Raw genomic sequence first — 9,498 nt, forward strand, 5'->3', positions numbered from 1 at the left:
TTGAGTGGATGGAAAAAGTGTGGTAGAAAAAGCTGCATAAACAACCGAGATAACCGCAGCCTTGAAAGGATTGTTAAGAAAAGGCTATTCAAAAATTTGGGGGAGATTCACAAGGAGTGGACTGCTGCTGGAGTCATTGCTTCAAGAGCGACCACACACAGATGTAACCAGGACATGGGCTACAAGTGTCGTATTCCTTGTGTCAAGCCATTCATGACCAATAGACAAAGCCAGAAGCATCTTATCTGGGCCAAGGAGAAAAAGAACTGGACTGTTGCTCAGTCGTGCAAGGTGTTGTTTCCAGATGAAAGTAAATTTTGCATTTCATTTGGAAATCAAGTTCCCAGAGTCTGGAGGCAGAGTGAAGAGGCCACAGTCCAAGCTGTTTGAGATCTAGTGTGAAGTTTCCGCAATCAGTGATGGTTTGGGGAGCCATGTCATCTGCTGGTGTAGCTCCACTGTGTTTTATCAAGATCAAAGTCAGCGCAGCCGTCTGCCAGGAAATTTTAGAGCACTTCATGCTTCCCTCTGCCGACAAGCTTTTTGGAGATGGAATTGTCATTCTCCAGCAGGACTTGGCACCTGTCCACACTGCCAAAAGTACCAATACCTGGTTTACAAATAACAGTATCACTGTGCTTGATTGGCCAGCAAACTCACCTGACCTTATCCCCATAGAGAATCTATGGAGTATTGTCAAGAGGAAGATGAGAGACACCAGACCCAACAATGCAGACGAGCTGAAGGCTGCTATCAAAGCAACCTGGGCTTCCATAACATCTCAGCAGTGCCATAGACTGATCGCCTCCATGCCACGCTGCATTGATGCAGCAGTTGATGCAAAAGGAGCCCCGACCAAGTACTGAGTGCATTTACTGAACATGCATTTCAGTAAGCCAACTGTTGTGAATTCTGTGGCAGAGCTCCCTCCTGTGGTCACAAGTGGTACTTCGGCTGATTCTCTCTGGGAGCTTCCGTTTGTGGAGGAAACTGGTACTGCTGCTTCTGAGTTTCCTCCCTCAGGTGATCTGGTGAGGTCGTTAGGTGCTTCTCTACTTAACCCCACCTAATGCTTTGATTCATGCTTCCTGTCAATGTTCCAGTGTTGGACTTGTGTTTCTCTGGATCATTCCTGTGGCCTGCTGCTCTGCATAGCTAAGTGCTTCTTTGCTATTTGTTGCTATTTTTTCTGTCCAGCTTGTCTATTTGTTTTGCTGGAAGCTCTGGGACGCAAAGGGTGTACCTCCGTGCCGTTAGTTCGGTACGGAGGGTCTTTTTGCCCCTTTGCGTGGTTTTCTTTAGGGTTTTGTGTAGACCGCAAAGTTATCTTTCCTATCCTCGTTCTGTCTAGAATATCGGGCCTCACTTTGCTGAATCTATTTCATCCCTACGTTTGTCTTTTCATCTTACTCACAGTCATTATATGTGGGGGGCTGCCTTTTCCTTTGGGGTATTTCTCTGAGGCAAGGTAGGCTTATTTTTTCTATCTTCAGGCTAGTTAGTTTCTCAGGCCGTGCAGAGTTGCATAGGTAGCGTTAGGCGCAATCCACGGCTGCCTCTAGTTGTGTTTGGAGAGGATCAGGGATTGCGGTCTGCAGAATTTCCACGTCTCAGAGCTCGTTCTATTATTTTGGGTTATTGTCAGATCACTGTATGTGCTCTGACCTCCATGTCCATTGTGATACTGAATTGCCTTTCATAACAGTACAGGAAGCCACAAGCACTAATGATTCTCAATAGAGGGAAAAAAGAAGTTCTGAGACCATTTTTTTTTCTTGGCTTTGTGTTTTGTCTTTTTTTTCCCCTAGACATTTGGGTGGTTCAGTACACAGGTGTAGCGATGGACATTAGAAGTCTGTCTTCATTTGTGGATCAGCTCTCGGCAAGAGTACAAAAGATTCAAGACACTATTGATCAGAAATCTATGTTAGAACCAAGAATTCCTATTCCTGATTTGTTTTTTGGAGATAGAACTGAGTTTCAAAAATAATTGTAAGTTATTTCTGGCCTTGAAACCTCGTTCCTCTGGTGATCCAGTTCAACAGGTTTTGATTATTATTTATTTTTTGCGCGGCGACCCTCAGGACTGGGCATTTTCTCTTGCGCCAGGAGATCCTGCATTGAGTAATATCAATGCGTTTTTCCTGGCACTCGGATTGCTGTACGATGAGCCTAATTCAGTGGATCAGGCAGAAAAGAATTTGCTGGCTCTTTGTCAGGGTCAGGATGAGATAGAGGTATATTGCCAGAAATTTAGAAAATGGTCAGTGCTCACTCAATGGAATGAATCTGCGCTGGCAGCTATGTTCAGAAAGGGACTCTCTGAAGCCCTTAAGGATGTCATGGTGGGATTTCCTATGCCTGCTGGTCTGAATGAGTCTATGTCTTTGGCCATTCAGATCGGTCGACGCTTGCGTGAGCGTAAATCTGTGCATCATTTGGCGGTATTACCTGAGCTTAAACCTGAGCCTATGCAGTGCGATAGGACTTTGACCAGAGTTGAACGGCAAGAACACAGACGTTTGAAGGGGCTGTGTTTCTACTGTGGTGATTCCACTCATGCCATCTCTGATTGTCCTAAGCGCACTAAGCGGTTCGCTAGGTCTGCCACCATTGGTACGGTACAGTCAAAATTTCTTCTGTCCGTTACCTTGATCTGCTCTTTGTCATCATATTCTGTCATGGCGTTTGTGGATTCAGGCGCTGCTCTGAATTTGATGGACTTGGAATATGCTAAGCGTTGTGGGTTTTTCTTGGAGCCCTTGCAGTGTCCTATTCCACTGAGAGGTATTGATGCTACGCCTTTGGCCAAGAATAAGCCTCAATACTGGACCCAGCTGAACATGTGCATGGCTCCTGCACATCAGGAGGATATTCGCTTTCTGGTGTTGCATAATCTGCATGATGTGGTCGTGTTGGGGTTGCCATGGCTACAAGCCCATAATCCAGGATTGGATTGGAAATCCATGTCGGTGTCCAGCTGGGGTTGTCAGGGGGTACATGGTGATGTTCCATTTTTGTCAATTTCGTCATCCACCCCTTCTGAGGTTCCAGAGTTCTTGTCTGATTACCGGGATGTATTTGATGAGCCCAAGTCCGATGCCCTACCTCCGCATAGGGATTGTGATTGTGCTATCAATTTGATTCCTGGTGGTAAATTCCCAAAAGGTCGACTGTTTCATTTATCCGTGCCTGAGCACACCGCTATGCGCAGTTATGTGAAGGAATCCCTGGAGAAGGGGCATATTCGCCCGTCATCGTCGCCATTAGGAGCAGGGTTCTTTTTTGTAGCCAAAAAGGATGGTTCGCTGAGACCTTGTATAGATTATCGCCTTCTTAATAAGATCACTGTTAAATTTCAGTACCCCTTGCCTTTGTTATCTGATTTGTTTGCTCGGATTAAGGGGGCTAGTTGGTTCACCAAGATTGATCTTCGTGGTGCGTATAATCTGGTGCGAATCAGGCGAGGCGATGAATGGAAAACTGCATTTAATACGCCCGAGGGTCATTTTGAGTATCTAGTGATGCCATTCGGACTTGCCAATGCTCCATCAGTGTTTCAGTCCTTTATGCATGACATCTTCCGAGAGTACCTGGATAAATTCCTGATTGTGTACTTGGATGACATTTTGATCTTCTCGGATGATTGGGAGTCTCATGTGAAACAGGTCAGAACGGTTTTTCAGGTCCTGCGTGCTAACTCTTTGTTTGTGAAGGGATCAAAGTGTCTATTTGGTGTGCAGAAGGTTTCATTTTTGGGGTTCATCTTTTCCCCTTCTACTATCGAGATGGATCCTGTTAAGGTCCAAGCCATCCATGATTGGACTCAGCCGACATCTCTGAAAAGTCTGCAAAAGTTCCTGGGCTTTGCTAATTTTTATCGTCGCTTCATCTGCAATTTTTCTAGTATTGCCAAACCATTGACCGATTTGACCAAGAAGGGTGCTGATTTGGTCAATTGGTCTTCTGCTGCTGTGGAAGCTTTTCAAGAGTTGAAGCGTCGTTTTTCTTCTGCCCCTGTGTTGTGTCAACCTGATGTTTCTCTTCCGTTCCAGGTCGAGGTTGATGCTTCTGAGATTGGAGCAGGGGCTGTTTTGTTGCAGAGAGGTTCTGATTGTTCAGTGATGAAACCATGCGCTTTTTTTTCCAGGAAGTTTTCGCCTGCTGAGCGAAATTATGATGTGGGCAACCGAGAGTTGCTGGCCATGAAGTGGGCATTCGAGGAGTGGCGTCATTGGCTTGAAGGAGCTAAGCATCGCGTGGTGGTATTGACTGATCATAAGAACCTGACTTATCTCGAGTCTGCTAAGCGTTTGAATCCTAGTCAGGCTCGTTGGTCGCTGTTTTTCGCACGTTTTGACTTTGTGATTTCGTACCTTCCGGGCTCTAAAAATGTGAAGGCGGATGCTCTGTCTAGGAGTTTTGTGCCCGACTCTCCGGGTTTATCTGAGCCGGCGGGTATCCTCAAGGAAGGAGTAATTGTGTCTGCCATCTCCCCTGATTTGCGGCGGGTGCTGCAAAAATTTCAGGCTAATAAACCTGATCGTTGTCCAGCGGAGAAACTGTTTGTCCCGGATAGGTGGACAAATAAAGTGATCTCTGAGCTTCATTGTTCGGTGTTGGCTGGTCATCCTGGAATCTTAGGTACCAGAGAGTTAGTGGCTAGATCCTTTTGGTGGCCGTCTCTGTCGCGGGATGTGCGTTCTTTTGTGCAGTCCTGTGGGATTTGTGCTTGGGCTAAGCCCTGCTGTTCTCGTGCCAGTGGGTTGCTTTTGCCCTTGCCGGTCCCGAAGAGACCTTGGACACATATCTCTATGGATTTTATTTCAGATCTTCCCGTCTCTCAAAAGATGTCAGTCATTTGGGTGGTCTGTGATCGCTTTTCTAAGATGGTCCATCTGGTACCCTTGTCCAAGTTGCCTTCCTCCTCTGATTTGGTGCCATTGTTCTTCCAGCATGTGGTTCGTTTGCATGGCATTCCAGAGAATATCGTTTCTGACAGAGGTTCCCAGTTTGTTTCGAGGTTTTGGCGAGCCTTTTGTGGTAGGATGGGCATTGACTTGTCTTTTTCCTCGGCTTTTCATCCTCAGACTAATGGCCAGACCGAACGAACCAATCAGACCTTGGAAACCTATCTGAGATGCTTTGTTTCTGCCGATCAGGATGACTGGGTGTCCTTTTTGCCTTTGGCTGAGTTCGCCCTTAATAATCGAGCCAGCTCGGCTACCTTGGTTTCGCCGTTTTTCTGCAATTCTGGGTTCCATCCTCGTTTCTCTTCAGGACAGGTTGAGTCTTCGGACTGTCCTGGTGTGGATACTGTGGTGGACAGGTTGCAGCAGATTTGGACTCATGTAGTGGACAATTTGACCTTGTCCCAGGAGAAGGCTCAATGTTTCGCTAATCGCAGACGCCGTGTGGGTCCCCGACTTCGTGTTGGGGATCTGGTTTGGTTATCTTCTCGTCATATTCCTATGAAGGTTTCCTCTCCGAAGTTTAAACCTCGTTTCATTGGTCCTTATAGGATTTCTGAGGTTATTAATCCTGTGTCTTTTCGTCTGACCCTCCTAGATTCTTTTTTCATACATAACGTCTTCCATAGGTCATTGTTGCGGAGATACGTGGCACCTATGGTTCCATCTGTTGACCCTCCTGCCCCGGTTTTGGTGGAGGGGGAATTGGAGTTTATTGTGGAGAAGATTTTGGATTCTCGTGTTTCAAGACGGAAACTCCAGTATCTGGTTAAATGGAAGGGTTATGCTCAGGAGGATAATTCCTGGGTTTTTGCCTCTGATGTCCATGCTCCCGATCTTGTTCGTGCCTTTCATGTGGCTCATCCTGGTCGGCCTGGGGGCTCTGGTGAGGGTTCGGTGACCCCTCCTCAAGGGGGGGTACTGTTGTGAATTCTGTGGCAGAGCTCCCTCCTGTGGTCACAAGTGGTACTTCGGCTGATTCTCTCTGGGAGCTTCCGTTTGTGGAGGAAACTGGTACTGCTGCTTCTGAGTTTCCTCCCTCAGGTGATCTGGTGAGGTCGTTAGGTGCTTCTCTACTTAACCCCACCTAATGCTTTGATTCATGCTTCCTGTCAATGTTCCAGTGTTGGACTTGTGTTTCTCTGGATCATTCCTGTGGCCTGCTGCTCTGCATAGCTAAGTGCTTCTTTGCTATTTGTTGCTATTTTTTCTGTCCAGCTTGTCTATTTGTTTTGCAGGACGCTCTGGGACGCAAAGGGTGTACCTCCGTGCCGTTAGTTCGGTATGGAGGGTCTTTTTGCCCCTTTGCGTGGTTTTCTTTAGGGTTTTGTGTAGACCGCAAAGTTATCTTTCCTATCCTCGTTCTGTCTAGAATATCGGGCCTCACTTTGCTGAACCTATTTCATCCCTACGTTTGTCTTTTCATCTTACTCACAGTCATTATATGTGGGGGGCTGCCTTTTCCTTTGGGGTATTTCTCTGAGGCAAGGTAGGCTTATTTTTTCTATCTTCAGGCTAGTTAGTTTCTCAGGCCGTGCCGAGTTGCATAGGTAGCGTTAGGCGCAATCCACGGCTGCCTCTAGTTGTGTTTGGAGAGGATCAGGGATTGCGGTCTGCAGAGTTTCCACGTCTCAGAGCTCGTTCTATTATTTTGGGTTATTGTCAGATCACTGTATGTGCTCTGACCTCCATGTCCATTGTGATACTGAATTGCCTTTCATAACAGCCAACATTTTGGAATTTAAAATTATTTTTAAAGCTGGTGTTATAAAGTACTCTAATTTACTGAGATAATGACTTTGGGGTTTTCATTGGCTGTAAGCCATAATCAATAACAGAAATAAACACTTGAAATAGATCATTCTGTTTGTAATAACTCTATATAATATATGATATTCACTTTTTGTATTGAAGAACTGAAATAAATCCTAATTTTGTGAGAAGCACCTGTAATCTGGCAGCTCCTGCACCCATCCACAATATGCATGTGAATGGCCCGATTATAACAATGACTGCCTGAACCCAGCAGGCCCGGTGTGCACTAGTACTATGGCCAGGTGCTTACTAACACTATGTCCAGGTGCTTACTAGTGCTATGGCCAGGTGCCACAGAATAAAAGGAAGGAAGCAGGTGACACAGAATAAAATTAATACATATATATGATACACAGATTATATTGTAATAATGAGATTAATTTAGGGGAAAAAAAACAGACTTTCAGTATTGTTGGATTAAATCCTGTCTAGCATTAAGACCATGTGGATTACGAGTATGTAGCATAAAAATCCAATAGGACTCATGATTTAATCATTTCCATTTATGGTCCCCTCCTCTGTGCGGTTATACACTTTCTCAATTCCACAAAATTTAAAATGAGTTAAATTGCCCTTGTGTGTATTCGCAAAGTGTTTAGAACCTGCAGATGCTGATAAAGCTGGAGAATTGACCGCCGTCTAATACGGACTTTACGTGAACAGGTGGTACATCCTATGTATTGAATCTTACATTCTGTGCACTCTGTCAGGTACTCTACACTGGGGGTATTACAATTAATGTAATCATGTATAATAAATTCAGAGGAGTTATGTAAGGAATGGAATTGTTTTTTTTTTTAGCAAAATCGCAAGTTTTGCAGCGGGTTGCTCTACAGTTTCAAAAACCTTTGGCATTAAGCCATGTACCATTATTACATAATTTTTGTGGGTTGCTGACAGACTGGGAGATAAAATTGAACCCACAGTGGGGGCTTTCTTTGCTGCAAACCTTATATTGTTTTTTGACAATTTCTCCTTTAATTTAACATCTTGATTCAGCATGGGCATATACTTTTTCACAATATTAACTATGTCATTATAATGTGGACTATAATGTGTCGTGAAAGTGACACCCAAGTTATTCCGATCAATCCTAACATCTGATTTAATTTTATCTGTCAAAATTTTTTTACGGTCCATTCTGGACACTTTGTCTTGTTCAGTTTCAAGATTCCATTCGGGATAACCCCGTTGCAGTAGTCTCTCACAGATTTTATATGATTCATCCAAAAAAGTGCTGTTTTCCGTGCAATTCAGTTTAATTCTTATTAATTCCCCATAAGGAAAGTTTTTAATTATAATAGATGGATAGCAAGATTTGGCAGTCAAGATGGAATTGCTGGCAGAAGGTTTTCTGTAAGGTGACATGTCAACTGTATGATTAATATTATTACCATCTAACCACAGATCCAAACAATTGATAGAGTTTTTTTGTAAAAGAAAAAGTAAATTTTAAATTAAAATTATTATCATTGATATGGTCGGTAAATGCATTGGCCTCCTCCCGTGTGCCACCCCACACCAGAACGTCATCGATGTAGCGACCATACCAAATGATATGATTACTATGAATGTTGTTATCATTATAGCTCCTCCCATCTCGACATAACAATGTTCGCTAACAATGGGGAAAATTTAACACCCATACTAACTCCAGTTTTCTGTAAAAAAAATCTGTTATCAAAGCTAAAATAGTTGTGATTGAGAAAAAACGTTAACTACTGAAATCAGGAATTCTTTCATCTCAGTGTCATATGAACAATAGGTGTCCAAATAGTAAGATAAACTAGACAAAGCTATGGGACGAGGAATAGAGGGGGGAAAGACCTACTACATCACATGTTAGCCAGGCATATTCATTTTTCCAACTGAAGTTGTCAAAAATAGAAGTAAAATACTTGGAATCTCTTATTTATCTTAGGGTATCCTGAACTAAGGGTACCGTCACACTAAGCGACGCTGCAGCGATACCGACAACGATGTCGATCGCTGCAGCGTCGCTATTTGGTCACTGGAGAGCTGTCACACAGACAGCTCTCCAGCGACCAACGATCCCGAGGTCCCCGGTAACCAGGGTAAACATCGGGTTACTAAGCGCAGGGCCGCGCTTAGTAACCCGATGTTTACCCTGGTTACCAGCGTAAACGTTAAAAAAACAAACACTACATACTTACCTTCAGCTGTCTGTCCTCCGGCGCTCTGCTTTCCTCTGCACTGTCAGCGCCGGTCAGCCAGAAAGCAGAGTGGTGACGTCACCGCTCTGCTTTCCGGCTGACCGGCGCTGACACAGGATGCAGGAGGAGTGCAGAGAAGCACAGCGCCGGGGACAGACAGCTGAAGGTAAGTATGTAGTGTTTGTTTTTTTAACGTTTACGCTGGTAACCAGGGTAAACATTGGGTTACTAAGCGCGGCCCTGCGTCACACACGCCGATTCAGCAATGTCAGTGGGAAGTCCAGCGACAAAATAAAGTTCTGGACTTTCCTCAGCGACCAACGATCTCCCAGCAGGGGCCTGATCGTTGGTCGCTGTCACACATAACGATTTCCTTAACGATATCGTTGCTATGTCACAAAAAGCAACGATATCGTTAACGATATCGTTATGTGTGAAGGTACCTAAAGGTACCGTCACACTAGACGATATCGCTAGCGATCCGTGACGTTGCAGCGTCCTCGCTAGCGATATCGTCCAGTGTGACAGGCAGCAGCGAT

Source organism: Ranitomeya imitator, chromosome 8 (assembly GCF_032444005.1).
Source record: "Ranitomeya imitator isolate aRanImi1 chromosome 8, aRanImi1.pri, whole genome shotgun sequence".
Classification (NCBI taxonomy): Eukaryota; Metazoa; Chordata; class Amphibia; order Anura; family Dendrobatidae; genus Ranitomeya; species Ranitomeya imitator.